The 20030-nt window shown below is 37.6% G+C and overlaps 1 protein-coding gene across 1 annotated transcript in view; it reads left to right on the top strand.

Moving 5' to 3' along the window:
* Positions 1-20030, top strand: part of SLC24A4 (solute carrier family 24 member 4) — a 446930-nt gene that overhangs the window by 356264 nt on the left and 70636 nt on the right. The window lies entirely within an intron of this gene.

The following is a 20030-nucleotide window of genomic DNA, read 5'->3' as shown; positions in this document are numbered from 1 at the left end:
CCGATTGGCTGATAGAATCCTATCAGCCAATCGGAATTCGGCGGACGCCATCTTGGATGACGTCATTTAAAGGTACCTCATTCCAAGTTCAGTAGTCGGCCGGGATGGATGGTCCGCGGCGGCGGAGCGAAGAAAGAAGATTGAAGATGCCGCCGGAAGAATGAAGACTTTGCTGCCGCTTGGAGGAAGACGTCGCCGGAGGAAGAATTCTTCTTTGCCGCTTGGAGGAAGACATCGCCGGGGAAGAATTCTTCTTTGCCGCTTGGAGGAAGACATCGCCCGGATCGGATCAGGAGTTCGGCCCGGTGTGGTGAAGACAAGTAGGGAGATCTTCAGGGGGGTAGTGTTAGGCTTTTTTAAGGGGGGTTTGGGTGGTTTTAGAATAGGGGTATGTGGGTGGTGGGTTGTAATGGGGGGGGTATTGTATTTGTATGCAAAAGAGCTGAATTCTTTGGGGCATGTCCCACAAAAGGCCCTTTTAAGGGCTGGTAAGGTAAAGAGCTTTGAAATTTGTTTAATTTAGAATAGGGCAGGGAATTTTTTTTATTTTGGGGGTTTATTATTTTATTAGGGGGCTTAGAATAGGTGTAATTAGCTTAAAAATCTTGTAATCTTTTTTTATTTTTTGTAATTTAGTGTTTGTTTTTTTTTGTAATTTAGTTTAGTTAATTTAATTGTATTTTTAGATAGATGGTTGTAGTTTATTTAATTTATTGATAGAGTAGGTGTATTTGTAACTTAGGTTAGGATTTATTTTACAGGTAATTGGGTAATTATTTTAACTAGGTAGATATTAAATAGTTAATAACTATTTAATAGCTATTATACCTAGTTAAAATAATTAACAATTTACCTGTAAAATAAATATTAACCCTAACATAGCTACAATGTAATTATTAATTATATTGTAGCTATCTTAGGGTTTATTTTATAGGTAAGTATTTAGATTTAAATAGGAATATTTTAGTTTATAAATGAATTGGATTAATTTAATATAAATTTAGTTAGGGGTGTTAGGGTTAGATAGAGTTAATATAGTTAATATAAATACTATAGTAACTATATTAACTATATTAACCCTAATATAATTAGGGTTAATATAGTTAATATATATAATGTAATACCTATATTAACTATAATATACTTAGGGTTAACATAGATAATATAGCTGGCGGCAGGGTAGGTAGATTAAATTAGGGGTTAATCATTTTAATAGAGATGGCGGCGGTGTAAGGGGCTTACATTGGGGGTTAATAATTTTAAGATAGCTGGCGGCGGTATAGGGGGATTAGATTAGGGGTTAATAATTTTTATATAGGTGGCGGCGGTGTAAGGGGTCAGATTAGGGGATAGATAAGGTAGATGACAGCGGTGTAAGGGGTTCTAATTAGGGGATAGATAAGGTAGATGGCGGTGGTTTTAGGGGCTCACAGTAGGGGGTTAGTTTATGTAGATGGCGGCGGGGTCCGGGAGCGGCGGTTTAGGGGTTAATAACTTTATTAGGGATTTCGGGGGGGGGGATCGCGGTTGACAGGTAGATAGACATTGCGCATGCGTTAGGTGTTAGGTTTATTTTAGCAGATCGCGGTTGACAGGGAGATAGACATTGCGCATGCGTTAGGTGTTAGGTTTATTTTAGCTGCCAGTTTAGGGAGTTACGGGGCTCCAATAGTCAGCGTAAGGCTTCTTACGGCTGCTTTTTGTGGCGAGGTGAAAATGGAGTAAGTTTTCTCCATTTTCGCCACGTAAGTCCTTACGCTGCATATTGGATACCAAACTGCGCGGGTTTGGTATACCTGCCTATAGCCCAAAAAACTACGGGCGACGGCAGAAATATACGCGCGTAACTTCTAGGTTACGCCGTATATAGGATACCAAACCCGCGCAAATATTGGCGTCGCCGGCTTTTGCGGGCGGCGATTTTTATCGGATCGACCCCTTTATCTCTGTCTCTCACACACACCCATATATTCTCTCTAACACTCAAAAACACACACTTGCTCTTTCTCACACAAACACATAGAAATACTCTCTCTCTCTCACACACACACACACACACACACACACACTTACTCTCTTACACAAGGACACAGAGATAAACTCTCTCACACATACATACTCTCTTTCTCACACAAACACATTCACAGATACACACTGTCACACACAGAGATACTTTCACACACACACACACACACACACACATACACAATCAGAGATCCATACACACACATCCATACACACACAGACATCCGTACACACACATCCATACACACACACACACACACACACACATACACAATCAGAGATCCATACACACACACACATCCATACACACACAGACATCCGTACACACACATCCATACACACACACACATCCATACACACACACAGACATCCATACACACACATCCATACACACACACACACACACACACACACATACACAATCAGAGATCCATACACACACACACATCCATACACACACACAGACATCCATACACACACACACACACACATACACAATCAGAGATCCATACACACACACACATCCATACACACACACAGACATCCATACACACACATCCATACACACACATACACAATCAGAGATCCATACACACACATCCATACACACACACACACATCCATATACACACAGACATCCATGCACACACACACACACATCCATACACAGACACACACACACACTGTGACAGAAAGTCCGTTTTGGTGATAGAGGGAGTATATATTAGACCAAGTTTAATACATTTCACTTTACCATTTTGTTAAGAAACCCCAGGGAAGTAATTAGTTGTGAATACCTTAAAGCTGTTAAAGACAATTACACTCAGGTGTGGCTCATGATTACTGCTCCAAGGGTTTAAAAGGGAAGCATTTCTCTAGGTAAGGAGATTACAGCCAGGCAGGAGGTCTGATGTGATGTACTAAACGTTTTGCTGGATTTCTGTTTGCTGTTACATTCTGTAAAGGACATTTGTATTGCTGCAGACAGAGATTTGCTGTTTTAGAAGCTTGTGCAGAGACTGAATCTGTTCCTTTTGCCTTACCTGTGAACAAACGGTATGCTGCTGTTAAAGTCACCTTGCTATTTTGGAAGAAAATAAAGTTTTGAAAACTTTTACTGGATTGTCCTCTATTGCATTTAAACCCTAGAAGACAGTGGTTGCCAAAGGATCTTTTTAAATATGGTGGAGAAGGCGGGCCGCCACATTTGTCTGTGGGTTTTATAATTTGCAAACAACATGGAGGAAGTTATTAAAGCACTGATTCAGTCTACCGCTGTGCAACAGGAGGCCAATAGAAAAGCTGCTGAACACAGTGCAGCTCTGCAGCAGTTGGTGTTGGCACAGACGGAGAACGCTATGATTATGGCAAAAACACAGAAAGAGAGTACTGAAGTGCTGGTGCAATAGATGGTCACATTTCAAGCAGAAACATTCAGGAAGGTTTGTGAGGAACAGCAGAACGCCACATGCACGTTGCGGCAAGAGATTCAAGCTATATCTGAGAGACTGAGCTCTGATCCTGCTGGTGGCTGTCAAGGCTCTAAAGTTATACAAGCTAGTCACTATATTCAAAATATGTCTGCAGCGGACGATGTTGAGGCGTACCTTCTTGCCTTTAAGAGAACAGCGGAAAGAGAAGGATGGCCAGCAGATGAGTGGGCGAGCATACTTGCACCTTTTTTAAGTGGAGAACCTCAAAAGGCCTACTTTGACCTAGAGCCGGAGCAAGCCAGTGACTATGACAAGCTGAAGGCTGAGATCCTGGCACACCTAGGAGTGACTTCTGCAGTACATGCTCAAAGATTCCACTCTTGGAGATATGCATCTGATAAAGCTGCAATATCACAGATGTTTGACCTCATTCACCTTGCCAGGAAATGGCTGCAACCAGATGTTAACTCCACTAATAAGATTGCGGAGTTATTGGTGATGGATCACTTTCAACGAGGATTACCTGCTTCCCTGAGTCGATGGGTCAGTCAGGGTGACCCTCAAACTGCAGACCAACTGATAGCTTTAGTGGAAAGGTATATTGCAGCAGGAGAAGTTTTGCATCTACCTCCAGCAGATTTACCCTCCTCTCTTATTTGCCAGAACTCTACAAGAACTGGTAAGAATGTTCAAGGGGGAAGGGGGGTTAGAGACCAGCAGTTATATTTACAAGATACAAGGGACACTCCTCTGGGAGATAGAGTAACATTTAAAAATAACCAACCTGGAAGGAAATCTAATCCTAGTATTAAATGTTTTAAGTGTAATGAGGTTGGTCATGTTGCCAGAGACTGTGCCCATAAAGATGAACTGATGGACTATAGTACAAGCGATAATACAGGACTGCACTCATTTCTGTCTAACTGTATTCATCCTGATAATAGTGATGTCTCTCACATGTGTTTGGTGACTGTAAATGATAGAATGTGTAAAGCATTACTTGATTCAGGTAGTATGGTTGCATTAGTGGCAAAATGTATAGTACCTGAGTATTCTTTGTGTTCATGGTGATAAACGTGAATATGCTGCAGCTGATGTAAATTTCGAAACACAATGTGGTTCTTTAAAACATTGGGTAGGTGTAGTACCCAAATTAGCTCATGAGGTGGTGATAGGAAGAGATTTTCCTAATTTTTTTTTAATTATGGGCTTTAATAGTAAATTCAGCTAAGGAGTCCAAAAGGAATGAAACAATTGAGGATTTTGTGTTTCCTTTTTCTGAAATGGATTTGGACGAAAACAGTAAAGGTAAAACGTATTGTCCTATGCCTGTATTGATAGGAGATCAGCCTCTCCAGAATAATGAGCCAGGTGTTAGTACAGAATGCAATGATGATTTATTAGATTTGGAGGTTAATTGTGGTAATTTTAAAAGTGCCCAATGGGAGGATCCCACTTTGGCTGAAGCAAGAAATTATATCCGGGTTGTAAATGGTGTTATTTCACAGCCAGAAAATCCATTACCTTATCCTCACTTTGAAGTAAATAATAACCTGCTATACAGAATAGACAAAAAGGGCACAGATATTGTTTAACAGTTGTTGGTACCTCAAGTTTTTCGTAATACAGTGTTAAATATTGCACAAAGTCACATACTAGGGGGGCACCTGGGAATGGATAAGACAAAAGAAAGGGTCCTTAGAAGGTTTCACTGGCCAGGTGTGTTTAAGGCCATTAATAATTATTGCTCTTCATGTCCCAAGTGCCAGCTAACTGCTCCCATTAAGGATTTTTGTAGTCCATTAGTGCCTTTACCAATCATTGATCTGCTATTCGAAAGAATGGCCATGGACTTGATAGGTCTACTGGTGAAGTCAGCCAGAGGACACCAGTATATACTGGTTGTCCTGGATTATGCAACCCGCTATCCTGAGGCAGTACCCCTACGTAATAGTTCTGCAAAATGTATAGCAAAGGAACTTATGCTTATGTTTAGTAGAGTGGGTATACCCAAGGAAATGTTGACAGATCAAGGGACTCCTTTTATGTCTAAGGTTACAAAAGAATTGTGTAAACTACTCCATATTAAGAATCTGAAAACTTCAGTATATCACCTTCAAACTGATGGGCTGGTAGAGAGGTTCAATAAGACCCTAAAGAGTATGTTACGGAAGGCAATTTTTGTGGATGGAAAAAAATGGAACCTTTTATTGCCTTATTTAATGTTTTCTATCAGGGAAGTTCCTCAGGCCTCAACAGGGTTTTCACATTTTGAACTTTTGTATGGTGTTGATATTGTTAAAGAGACATGGGAACAGGAAACTACACCCTATAGAAGTGTTATTGAGCATATATCTCAAATGCAGGAACGAATGGAGGCTGTCATGTCCATAGTTAGGGAACATATGGGAAAAGCCCAAGAAGCCCATAAACACAGTTATAATCGTAATTCTAGGGTTAGAGTGTTTCAGCCTGGTGACAGGGTACTAGTTTTAGTCCCTACAGTAGAAAATACATTTTTGGCTACTTGGCATGGCCCATATGAGGTCATTGAAAAGGTGGGTGATGTAAACTATAAGGTTAGTCAGCCAGGGAGAAGAAAACCTGAGCAGATATATCACATTAATTTACTGAAGCCCTGGAAGGATAGGGAGGTTTTGTGTGCGGTAAATACAACAGAGATACCTGTTACTGAGTCAGAGGTAAATGTTTCTGAAACCCTATCTGTGCATCAAAAGCAAGAGGTCAAGGACTTTATTAGAAGGAACAGAGAGGTGTTTTCCATGATGCCAGGGACTACTAACGTAATTAAACATGACAAAGTTACAGAACCAGGGGAAAAAGTTTCCCTTAAACCCTATAGAGTTCCTGAAGCCCGCAGGGAGGCTATTAAATTGGAGGTGGAAAAATGTTAAAACTTAGGGTGATTGAAGAATCATACAGTTATTGGAGCAGTCCAATTATGTTAGTTCCTAAACCGGATGGTACTTTACGATTTTGTAACGATTATCATAAATTAAATTGTATTTCAAAATTTGATACCTACCCAATGCCTAGGGTTGATTAGTTAATAGAAAAACTAGGAAAAGCATGTTATTTAAGAATTGATTTAACGAAAGGCTATTTGCAGGTAGCCCTCACTGATCAGGCAAAGGAGAAAACTGCTTTTTCAACTCCAAATGGGTTGTTTCAGTATACAGTTTTGCCATTTGGGTTACATGGTGCTCCTGCAACATTTAAGAGAATGAAGGATAGAATTCTAAAGCCCCATGTTTGTTATGCTGCAGCGTATCTTGATGTAATCATTTATAGTACAGATTGGGAATCACAAGTCCCAAAAGTTCAGGCAGTTCTTGACTCCATTTTCTCTGCCGGCTTAACTGTGAATCCTTCAAAATGTACCATAGGTTTAGAGGAAGCGAAGTACTTGGGATATACAATTGGGGCCAGGCCTGGCGGGGGGGACACATGGGCGGGTAAGGAATTTCCTAGGAGGGGCAATTGCCCCCCTTGCACCCCTGTAGCAACGCCACTGTGAAGGAGTAATTTCTCAAACATTTGATACTCTGCAAATGGTATAAAAGTCATTGGAAACACATTAAGGGAAAACCAATTTTAAAGTACAGTGTTCCTTTAACACAGATATGGAAGGGACATGTGCTAAAGCAAGGACAACAAAACTTTTTGTATGGAGGGCCCTTCACTAATGCTGGGATTAACGGAGGACCATATTACATTATAGGCATTTAGAAGATAATTTTAGACTCATTTAGAAAATGCCAAGAAGGTGTTTAAGAATAATGTCCCAGTAAACGAACAACAGTTCTGGTGTAGGCTATTGGAGTCTAGATAATAGAGTAGTTGGCAAATAATAAATGAAACATAGTTCACACTAGAACAAGAAAGGATGAAACCATTATTCAGCAGACTAAAATCAAGGTAGGTAAACAGAGGAATATAAAACAATATGCAAGAGTGCACACAGGGGTGAGCTCGTGGGTCAAGTCAAGCGGGAACACATGGGAACGGAGTTCCTGCACTATTTTTGCAGGTGGAACTAAGTTCCCCCTGGAAAGAGAACAGAAACGCTTCAGTAAACACTACTGCTGCTAGTCAGAGGAGCTGGAGCACAGTCTGGTTAGAGGGATAGTGAGATCCTCTAGTAATAGGCAGTAACACTTCCTACAATACACTAAAGCCTGTCAGCGGTCCTGCTGTGTGATCACCCCGCACTGTGTGGAACCCATTGTGCTTACATTTTTGTATGGCTTGTTCTGGGGTTATTTAGCTCCCCTCATCAGAAATAGGACTATTGCACCTTAAGTGGGTGAGACTCTGTGACAGAGGAGGAGTCTCAGGCCCAAAGGCAACCATTCAACCCTTCGTTGGATTTAATTTGCTTTCATTAACCAAAATTGTATAGATTATATACATATAAATACAGTGCGTGTGTTTATAAAACAATATTAATTGTTTTGTGGGTGGAAGTCTTGATGAGTTCCCACACTTTCTTTTGTAGGACTTGACCCCTAGGTGAGCTAGACCAGGGGGTTTAGGTAGAGCAACTAACAAGTCCCATCATATATTTGAACTCCTTCAACGCTGTTGGGAAATCATCCTAGTAGCTACCTCAAGAAGATGGTTGAGAGAAAGCAAAGAGTGTGTGAAGCTGTTATCAGGCAAAGGGTGTGCTTTGCAACAGCAAAAGTACAAACTGTACCCATAAGTGCTGAAAAAGGAAGAACACCAGAATGCTGTAAAATCAGTTCACTTTTTATCTGAGTATATCTCATTGTTTCTTAGTTTATCTCAGTTTATCTCAGGTATTACTTTTTTATTAAACCCTGCTGGATCCCCTCAGCATGTAAGGACCCAAATACAATGAAAGACATGTAGCAGTTTTCTTTTTATTTATTTTTTTATGTCCTAAAATAATTATTTTACAAGAATTTCTTATTCACATTGAAAGCTAATTGGAATGACAGGTTTAATTTGCTTTATTGATTTCAGAAAGTGTTTTTGCCAGACCTTAAATGTGTGCCAGGCTCACAAAATGAATATGCAAATTACTGGATTTTTTCATCTTTAAGATGATCAAGTCCAAATATTTTAAAGTTGTCTATCAAGTATTAAATGATTGTACTTAGTCATTCACATTAACACATCCACATTAACTTTTTCTCATAAATCTTAATCTTTACTGAGAACACATTTTTACAAATTGATCATGAGCCAGTTCATTGTATAATATGTACAGTTTATGTGTCCCCCTTGTGGTTACATTTGTCTCCCAAGCACAGCCAGTTATTCTAGGGAACTGCGACTTTGTTCAGCACTGTGGGAAGTGGGTACAATCAGCTGAACATCTAAAGCTACAGCAGAGCTGAGAGAATATTAGCTTTACCTAATGCCTTTAACCTTTGTGCTGCTGCCAGCTATTTATATCCCTCAGGAAAGCTGCTCAGCACTCATAGGACCCTCGTTTATTGTATAGGCAGCTGCGCTTAACTCAGCTGAATATTTCTTATGTCCTAGATTGAGTATGATCTTGTCATTATTCATTTAGATTGGTTAAATGACTAATGGAGGTTGCACAAAACAATCTAAACGTATTAGGAAATTATTTTTGAGAATACATTTTTTTTAGTTTTATTTTTAATATTTAGCTGTGGATTGTTATAAACCTTTACGTTTCTCAGAGTCATTGCAGTGTTTCAGATTTGCCTAACAGCAACAATAAGGCAAAGCATTAGTCGCACGTTTTTAAAGCGATACTAAACCCAATTTGTTTCTTTTATGATTTAGATAGAGCATGCAATTTTCTAATTTACTCCTGTTCGTTCTCTTGATATCTTTATTTAAAAAAACTGGAATATAAAGCTTAGTAGCCGGCCCAGTTTTAGTTCAGAACCTAGGTACAGCTTGCTTATTGGTGGCTAAATGTAGCCAACAATAAGCAAGCACTATCCAGGGTGCTGAACCTAAAATAGGTCGGTTCCTAAGCGTTACATGTTTGTTTGTTTTTTAAATAAAGATAGCAAGAGAATGAAGAACAATTGATAATAGGAGTAAATTAGAAAGTTGCTTAAAATTGCACGCTCTATCTGATTAACAAAAGAAAAAAGAAATTTGGGTTTAGTGTCCCTTTAACAGGAAATGTAGTGGTACAAAGTATCAATATCGCCTTTGCAGGTAGTGTGTAGTGAGAGCGAATGAAAGTGTAAATAAGAATTGGAGAGAAAGTAATAACTATTATTTAATGGGACATGAAATGCAAAATATTTCTTTCATGGTTCAGAGTATACAATTTTAACTATCCAGTGTATTTCTATTATCAAGTTTGCTTCATTCTGTTGGTAACCTTTGTTGAAGTAACATCACTGATCTATTAGGAGCTAGCTGAACACATCAGAGGGGCCAATCACAAACGGCATATATGTGTAGCCACCAATCAGCAGTTAACTCCAAATAGTACATTGCTAATACTAAGCCTACTTATTTTTGCTTTTCAACAAAGGATACAAAGAGTACAAAACAAATTAGACTATAGAAGTAAATTGGAATATTATCTAATTTAAAGGGATATAAAAAGTTAGTAGATTAATAGATGAGAAGCTTGCACTGTGTTATCTTCTGGAACAGACCGCTTGAACTCTAAATATGTTCTTTTACATTAGCAAACTGACACTCCAATGGGTTTAAAGTTAACATACTAACAATCAGGGTTGCTGTATACCCTCAAACTGTATACATATATCATAAAATATCCGCATTTCTCTAAATGATATAACATTTTATTCCAGCATCAGGTACAGAGAAATATGACTCTGTGGGTATTTTATCACCTCTCACTTTATTATTTTCTTTACGGATCTCATGTGTTTAGGTTAGACCAGCAAGGGTACCATAAAGATAATAAACTATCAAAAACGTACAGCAGGTAATACAATGCCAAGGGTCAGTTCAGCCCATCTAAGACACACACAAAATATCAAATGAATAAGTTTATTAGACTCATTTAGTACATCCAGGTTCTTCTAAGGAAGTGTTACCAAGCACCACAGATTGAATACACTAATCTTTAAAAAAAATCTTAATTTCAAACCATATTTTCTAACATTGATTCTAGACACCATATTTTCTGGAATGTATTCAAATGTATTACATTAGGGATGCTTTATCTATTTTGTATACAGATGCAAAGGCTTCTGATAAAAATGGCACTTTTCAATACAACCAGTTTACAATAGCGCGTTTTTAGCTGTTCTCCGCACCTGAGATCGCATTTGTAGACCGTTGCCAAAAGCCCTATTTTTTAACTATGGGACAAAATTTTTTTTTGCATTCACAATCCATTTTCAAGCGAGTTTTCAACAACTTTTTGAGGTCAGTTTGGACCTCTCAAATTGGACACCTCAAGGCACTTTATAAAGTCTCTAAAGGGCATTTTGGACATCTTTACAACTATGCTAAGGCTTTTTGGAAACCGTCTATTATGTTGTACATGTGCAAAACATTCTGAAATGGTCACAGGAGACCTTGTAGAGGTCTATTAACATATATATTATTGATTTATTAAAGATCTATTCCTATCCTATCCTTATTGTATAGACTGTATACAGTGGACAGGGCACACTTTTGCATATGTATATGTTAATTTACATATGTATATGGGTCGAGTACATGATATCCTGTACAACAAAGGGGATCTGCAGGAATAGTCATATCAGGACCCCAACATCTACAAATAGTCTGCAAGATTACAAGTGAAAAATTTGCATTTTCACACAGAATGGCAGGTCTCCCGTATTACAAGTGACGGCGGTACCGCTATACCGCAAGCGTTTTAGACTGTACCACAACTCTCCATTCCACACTCAAAAAATGGCTTTTGATTGTGGAATTTTCATTGCGCCTGTATTACAAGTTGTGCGGTCCGGCTATTACGCTAGCGTTATAGCTTATACCGCCATGATCCATTCCGCGATCAGAGGAGACCAGTAGTTATAGATTTTGCAAAACAAAAAAGTTTTTACAAAACTCATAACAAAAATGTTACAAAGTACACCAACACCCATAAACTACCTATTAACCTCTAAACCGCCACCCCTGCATCGCAAATACTATAATAAATATATTAAACCCTTACCCGCTGCCCAACCACATTGCCAACACTAAATTAAAGTATTGACCCTTAACCGCTGATCTGACATCACCAACACTAAATAAACCTATTAACCCCTAAACCGCCGGTGTTCTGTGAAGGGACCTAACTTTTCAAAAGAGCGAACCATGTCACTTCCTGTGACGTTTCATCAGCTGTTGCTCTCATTTTGCCCCTAATACGCATGCGTGCCAGCGTCATCACATACCTGGCTGCATACGTCACGGTAAAACTATTTAGACTTGTGAAATTCTGAAACCATTGTATAGCGCATGCGTGGCCTTTTCTATCACAAATGGGGGTGTTTTATTGAACAATGTTTATTCAACACTGTATGTGCATTATGGTGTGAAACAGAAATAAATGTATACTTATTTAAAAGTATTTATTTATATATAAACTCGAACATTTATTTGTCCCTGCATGAAAAACAGCCACTCGGATATCGCCACTGCATGTCGTATTTTACAGTAAACATAAAGTCAAGTGCTTTGAATGTTTGTATGCGTTTGAAGTTATATATAAATACAGGGAGTGCAGAATTATTAGGCAAATGAGTATTTTGACCACATCATCCTCTTTATGCATGTTGTCTTACTCCAAGCTGTATAGGCTCGAAAGCCTACTACCAATTAAGCATATTAGGTGATGTGCATCTCTGTAATGTGAAGGGGTGTGGTCTAATGATATCAACACCCTATATCAGGTGTGCATAATTATTAGGCAACTTCCTTTCCTTTGGCAAAATGGGTCAAAAGAAGGACTTGACAGGCTCAGAAAAGTCAAAAATAGTGAGATATCTTGCAGAGGGATGCAGCACTCTTAAAATTGCAAAGCTTCTGAAGCGTGATCATCAAACAATCAAGCGTTTCATTCAAAATAGTCAACAGGGTCGCAAGAAGCGTGTGGAAAAACCAAGGCGCAAAATAACTGCCCATGAACTGAGAAAAGTCAAGCGTGCAGCTGCCAAGATGCCACTTGCCACCAGTTTGGCCATATTTCAGAGCTGGAACATCACTGGAGTGTCCAAAAGCACAAGGTGTGCAATACTCAGAGACATGGCCAAGGTAAGAAAGGCTGAAAGACGACCACCACTGAACAAGACACACAAGCTGAAACGTCAAGACTGGGCCAAGAAATATCTCAAGACTGATTTTTCTAAGGTTTTATGGACTGATGAAATGAGAGTGAGTCTTGATGGGCCAGATGGATGGGCCCGTGGCTGGATTGGTAAAGGGCAGAGAGCTCCAGTCCGACTCAGACGCCAGCAAGGTGGAGGTGGAGTACTGGTTTGGGCTGGTATCATCAAAGATGAGCTTGTGGGGCCTTTTCGGGTTGAGGATGGAGTCAAGCTCAACTCCCAGTCCTACTGCCAGTTTCTGGAAGACACCTTCTTCAAGCAGTGGTACAGGAAGAAGTCTGCATCCTTCAAGAAAAACATGATTTTCATGCAGGACAATGCTCCATCACACACGTCCAAGTACTCCACAGCGTGGCTGGCAAGAAAGGGTATAAAAGAAGAAAATCTAATGACATGGCCTCCTTGTTCACCTGATCTGAAGCCCATTGAGAACCTGTGGTCCATCATCAAATGTGAGATTTACAAGGAGGGAAAACAGTACACCTCTCTGAACAGTGTCTGGGAGGCTGTGGTTGCTGCTGCACGCAATGTTGATGGTGAACAGATCAAAACACTGACAGAATCCATGGATGGCAGGCTTTTGAGTGTCCTTGCAAAGAAAGGTGGCTATATTGGTCACTGATTTGTTTTTGTTTTGTTTTTCAATGTCAGAAATGTATATTTGTGAATGTTGAGATGTTATATTGGTTTCACTGGTAAAAATAAATAATTGAAATGGGTATATATTTGTTTTTTGTTAAGTTGCCTAATAATTATGCACAGTAATAGTCACCTGCACACACGGATATTCCCCTAAAATAGCTATAACTAAAAACAAACTAAAAACTACTTCCAAAACTATTCAGCTTTGATATTAATGAGTTTTTTGGGTTCATTGAGAACATGGTTGTTGTTCAATAATAAAAAATTTTTTTTTTGGTTTTCAAAGAAGCTTTATTATGCATTTCACAGGTTTACAATATTCACACAAAAAAATGTTTACATTACACACAAAGGTAACATATCGTGATGAGATCCTGCCAATACAATAAAAAGCTTTTTTAAAATGGTCTTTTGTAGAGCATTGCCCTGAAGCAATCAGCTATTTTACCTAAAGAAAATGACAAAGTACCCACTAACAGTAAAACCCACCACCCAACCAACCCCCAAAAATAAAAATAAATAAAAATAACCTAAGCTATCCATTGCCCTTAAAGGGGCATTTGTATGGGCATTGCCCTTAAAAGGTCAATCACCTTTTTAGTGCCCATCAAAAAATAAAAAAGAATCTGTAATCTAATTAAAAAAAAAAACACTGCAAAAAAATTAAAAAAAGCAAACACTAACCCCAGAAAATGTACTCACCGTTCCTGAAGTCCGGAAGTCCAGGCAGAGCAAAGTCTTCATCCAGGTGGCGAAGATCTTCTTCCAAGATGGCACCATCTTCTATCTTCTTCCCGGAGGTGTGGCGATGCGCGGATCCGGAGTGCTGGCCCTCATCCATAGTGCTGGTCCTCTTCAGCGGCAGCGGTCTTCAGCAACGTGGATCCTATTCATGCGATTGTCTGTCGTACACTGAAGATTGAATGCAAGGTACCCCTTTTATATTGTAATGTTAGTGGTTTTTTATTTTTCAGAATTTTAGTCTTTGTTATTTTGGTAACGTTAGGTTTTTTTTTTTTTTTTTTCGTAATTTTAGTGTTTTTTTTTTGTAATGTTAGTTTTATTTAATTTGTTCTTAGTGTTAGGATTTTAAAATTTTGTAACTTCGTTTTTTTTTTAATTTTTCCTTTAATTTAATTTTTAAAATAGTAATGTTAGGTTATTGTATAGTTTAAGCTTAGGTTTTTTAATTCACAGGTTTTTATTTATGTTATGGTAGTTATATTGTAAGTTTAATTTAAAGTTAGGGGGTGTTAGGTTAATTTAGTGTGTTGCGATGTGGGGGGCCGGTGGTTTATGGGGTTAATAGCTTTATTATAGTAGTTGCGATGTGGGGGGCTGGTTTAGGGGTTAATATGTTTATTTAGTGTTGGGATGGCGGCTTAGGGGTTAATAACTTTATTTAGTATCGGCAATGTCAGGGGACGGCGGATTAGGGGTATTTAGACTAGGGGTTTATGTTAGGGTGTTAGGTTTTTACATAGCTTTCTTTTCCCCATAGACATCAATGGGGAATGTGTTATAGCGTTCGCCATTCCGCTATCGCAGGTGTTAGTTTTTTTCTAACACTTTTTCTCCATTGATGTCAATGTGGGAAAACGTGCATGAGCACGTTAAGTCAGGCCTTAGCTTTTGTGCGGTATGGAGATTATCGCACCATAACGCACAACACAAGAAGGTTTTTCTGTAACTTGTAATGGCAGCGCTATTTACGCACCAGGTTTAGCGCACAACTTGTAATCTTGGTGAATGTGTTTTTGAATATTTTTTATTCAAGCTCACACTTGCAATGTTGTATTAGTCAGTAACACTACAGGCGTCTTCATAACTGGGTTTTAAAACTGGATCATGCAATCGTGGGTTTCATATAGGCAACATTCGAAAAAATGAAACGAATTTAAACACATTCGTTCGAATCGATTTTCGAATGTTCGATTTTGAAATTTTACGATTACATTCGAAAATATTAGTTTCGAAAAATTTGAATTTATATTTGTAATAGTATTTCTAATGCTTTCTTTAAATGTAATATTTGAATTATGCAATATTCGAATTCGAAAAATTCAAATTTATATGTTTGTAATAGTATTTCTAATGCTTTCTTTAAATGTAATATTCGAATTATGCAATATTTATGTATTTACTAGATTCCCGCCCTACCACATTTGTTAAATAGAATGTTAAATTCGAAATTTCGAATGTGGACATTCGATATAATTATAAACATTCAAATTCGAAAGTGACATTCGAAAACTGTAAATAGCATTCGATTATAGAATTTTTAAGAATATTCGTTCTTTTCAACATTCAAATTCGGAAATTTACACATTCGCTCATCCCTAGTTTCATAGGAACCTACTGTCACTTTGAAACATTCTGAAATATTGTTTTTATTTTACAATATTTATTGTTGATGTTTATTAACCCTTTAATGACCAGCGACGTACCCTGTTTCTGTCAATTTTGGATGACTTCTCAGTTTCTATTTCGAGAATAGGTACTTAACACAAAAAGTCCTTTACGAGAGCTTTTCTGTTAAAAAGCCGTTTGCAGGCTTTTAACAGACAAATAACATTTTGCATGGTGATTACTTGAGAAACTTGACCAATTCAGGAGGAAACCAACTATTTATTTAGCGAGCAAATCTCTGATAGATTGTAATTAATTTAGAATTAGTTTATACCAAAAATAGCCCAATACATTGGAGAAATTTATTTCCACCGTATATGTTTCCAATATACAAAACTAAGATTAATGGTTACTTAAAGGGATACTAAGCCCTTTTTTTTAATGATTCAGACAGAGCATGCAATTTTAAGCAACTTTCTAATTTACTTCTATCTTTATTTAATAAGCAGGAATGTAAAGCTTAGGAGCCAGACCATTTTTTGTTCAGAACCTGGGTTATGCTTGCTTATTGGTGGCTAAATATAGCCACCAATAGGAAAGCACTATCCAGGGTGCTGAACCTAAACTGGGCTGGCTCCTAAACTTTACATTCCTTCTTTTAAAATAAAGATAGCAAGAGAATGAAGAAAAATTGATAATAGGAGTAAATTAGAAAGTTGCTTAAAATTGCATGCTCTGAATCATAAAAGAAAATTGGGTTTAGTGTCCCTTTAGGTCAGTTTTTTTTTTTTTTTTTTTTTTTTAATTGTGGCTTCTTTTTTGTAGGTTCCCTCTCAATCTCAGGTGATGTATTTACCTCCATAGTGTCAAACAAAATGTATACTATCAAGCAGTACCTAAATTGTAATTGTACTATTGGGGCTGAATGTGGAGAGATTCAATAAAATATCTCAACCATATTATCAGGCCTCTCAGGGATTATTTTAAAGTCAATTGTTACCTCGGGTACTGTGTATCTGTGTATATTAAGGGGAGTTCACTAATATGATTTATGTTAAGAAGGGGCACTAATTGAGCATGATGGAGATTTGTGAATCTGACCCATTATCTGTGAATTATTTAAAATGCAATACACAGACAGCTTTAAGAAAAAATGTAATCACATTGCCATGCACCCTAACGTGCAGCATATTACAGCTGTAAAAAAAATAGGCAATATTACTGATCTGTCAGTGTGCACAGCTTCTGTAAAAGGCTATGAAAATACCTGAGATCCAAGATGGCAACCCCCAGTACAAAGAGGCGGAGCTTCAGTGGCTGGCACTTTTAAGCTATTAAAACAGGAGAACAGATTTGAAAAGAACTACAGGAACAGGATGAAATACAATGACATAGTAGGTAGTTACTATTATAGGGTAGTTGTGCTCAGTACTTTAATGTCCCTTTAAGCCTTAAAGTTTTTCCTGTGATACTTAAAATCTATGTTTTCATGAAAAATAAACTGTGAAACCTTTCAAAGGTCAATAATAAATAGCAGACAGCATTTAGTATGCCATATCTATATAGCAAATACAACACAAATAGCATAGCAATGAAATAATGACCCACTTGGAATCTTTCCCATTGTCAGTTGGCCATAAGCATTTTCGCATTGGGCAGGAACAAGGCTGTTTCTGAATCTCACTGGATAACAGCTTTGTAGGCAGATTTAATTAAATCCATGTGTGACAGCTGGCCTTCCTTGTGGCTGATCAAATGTAGGTTACTGAAATGGTTTTAAACATTTATTTATTAATGGAATGTAAATTGGATTCTTATCTAAGGTGCATCACACTACACAACATAAAAACCCTGTATATAAACCACCCAGTGTTAAATATTGTACAAACCATAATCATGTGATCATTGTCAGTTTCTGCTCAGAACCCAAAGGGCTTTGCAGGTCCCAAGAGGTTTTTAAAGGGGCCTATTTAAGAAGGTGCGAGCGGACATGATCCGATATTACAGATCATGTCCGCTGCATATCGATAAATGCCGACAGCATAAGCTGTCGGCATTTATCATTGCACCAGCAGTTCTTGTGAACTGCTGGTGCAATGCCGCCCCCTGCAGATTCGCGGCCAATCGGCGCTAGCAGGGGATGTCAATCAACCCGATCGTATAGGATCGGGTTGATTTCCGGTGATGTCTGACCGCCGCAGGGGGACAGGTTATGGAGCAGCGGTCTTTGATTTGATAAATATGCCCCTATGTGTTTAACCTTTTTGCAGGGTTAATTTTTATTGTCTTTTGTTTTTATTTTTATGTTCCAAGTTTTCTAAGTGTGGATTGTTTTACAGAAGCTATTTTTTCACTTTCATTCTCTTTGGTTTATTATGTTTTTAAAACATTTTGGAATCCTGGACAATGGAAGTCATTCTGTGCTGCAGGAAGTTAAAGAGACATGAAACAGAACATTTTTCATGATTCAGATTATACATTTTTAATCAAGTTTCCAATTTACTGATATCAATTTTGCTTCATTCTCTTGGTATCTTTTATTGAAGAAGCAGCAATGCACTCCTGTGAGTTAGCTGGACACATTTGTAAGCCAATGAAAATGGGCATGCAAGTTCAGCCACCAATCAGCAGCTAGCTCCAAGCTCCCGAGCCTGTTTTTTTAATAAAGGATACCAAGAGAATAAAACAAATTAGATAATAGAAGTAAATTGGAAAGTTGTTTAAAATTGCATGCTCTATCTGAATCATGAAAGACAAAAATTTGGGTTTCATGACCCTTTAACTGTTGCAAGACAAAAGCAGCTCTATTGATTTACATGAAGCTGATTTCATCACTCGCTGCTCTGACATCAGTTACAAATCTCACAATTTTCAAGCAGTGATATATATAAAAATACATATATATATATATATATATATATATATATATATATATATATATATATATATATACTGTATGTATATGTGCACACATTTACACATTCAAAAAATATTGGAGCCCTTTCTTGTCAAACACTTTGCCATTTACCATATCCCTTTTAAAACATTTTTATTAATATGATATATTTGTATTAAAACGTGTATATATGTGTGTAATACTTTATTTTAGTGTTCATGGGCTTTCAATGATGTAGTTCACTTTAATCTAAATCCCCTTCACACTGACAATAGCAAACAAACAGAATTTTAATTTTCCAAATACAAATTGCTGAAGAAAGTTTCTTCTGTCTAAAATGACCCTCAACGCCAGCTGTATAATAGTACATTTAATTTAAACTTCTGAATCTACCATGGGATTTTTTCCCCCAAACATAAGTCACTCAGAACGGTGCAATGTATCACTATTCAAGTGAAATATTTTACAGGAATTTAGTTACCTCAATAGTTGCTAATAAGGCGAGATTGTGAAAATAGCACTGATTAAATACAGGTGGCCCTCGTTTTACAACGGTTCAATTTACACCGTTTCATAATAACAACCTTTTTTTCCAGTCATGTGACTGCTATTGAAAAGCATTGAGAAGCAGTGCATTTATTAAAATAGCCAGTAGGTGGAGCTGTCTGCTTGTGTTGCAGTAAAGCCAAGCAAGCTGAAATTAATCAGTTTAACCAGATCTGAGCTATAGAGCAGATTTCAAAAGAACAAGATCTTCCTGTCTATAACTCAGTCCAGATTGGAATGCATAGAAAGAACTGTTTGCAGAGAAATGCAAGTGAAGTCTGTGTTGTGTGATTATTTTATTAGGTTTATAATGCTGTTTAGCAAATGTTTTTGTTCATTTAACTTAGTTTAATTTTATATTCTGTGTTGTGTGATTATTTTATTAGGTATATAATGCTGTTTAGCATTTAAAGTCTTCATTTCAAAGCTTTTAAAATAATGTATTAGGTGTTACTTATGACAATTTTGATAAGGGCCTGGAACCTATCTCCCTCACTTCTCATTGACTTACATTATAAACTAGGTTTCAGTTTACAACGGTTTCAATTTACAACCATTCCTTCTGGAACCTAACCCCGGCGTAAACTGAGGGCTACCTGTACATTGGATAATTATAGGGTCTTATTCCTCTTTGTATTTATGAAGAACATTTTTAATTGTCAAGAGTTATTGTTCAGAGAAGATTATGGGGTTATGCATAGTAAATAGATTACTAAACCTCATTATGGCAGACAAAGGAAACCCGTCATGACTTTATTTGGAATGATCCAATCAATAAAGCGTTTTGGTAAATTAAAAAAGCAAATAGTTCATGGAAATTCTTTGCCCCAGTAG

This window comes from Bombina bombina, chromosome 1, assembly GCF_027579735.1.
Source record: "Bombina bombina isolate aBomBom1 chromosome 1, aBomBom1.pri, whole genome shotgun sequence".
NCBI classification, from domain to species: Eukaryota; Metazoa; Chordata; class Amphibia; order Anura; family Bombinatoridae; genus Bombina; species Bombina bombina.
Note: the sequence above shows the minus strand (reverse complement) of the source record. Positions and strands in the feature narration are given on the sequence as shown.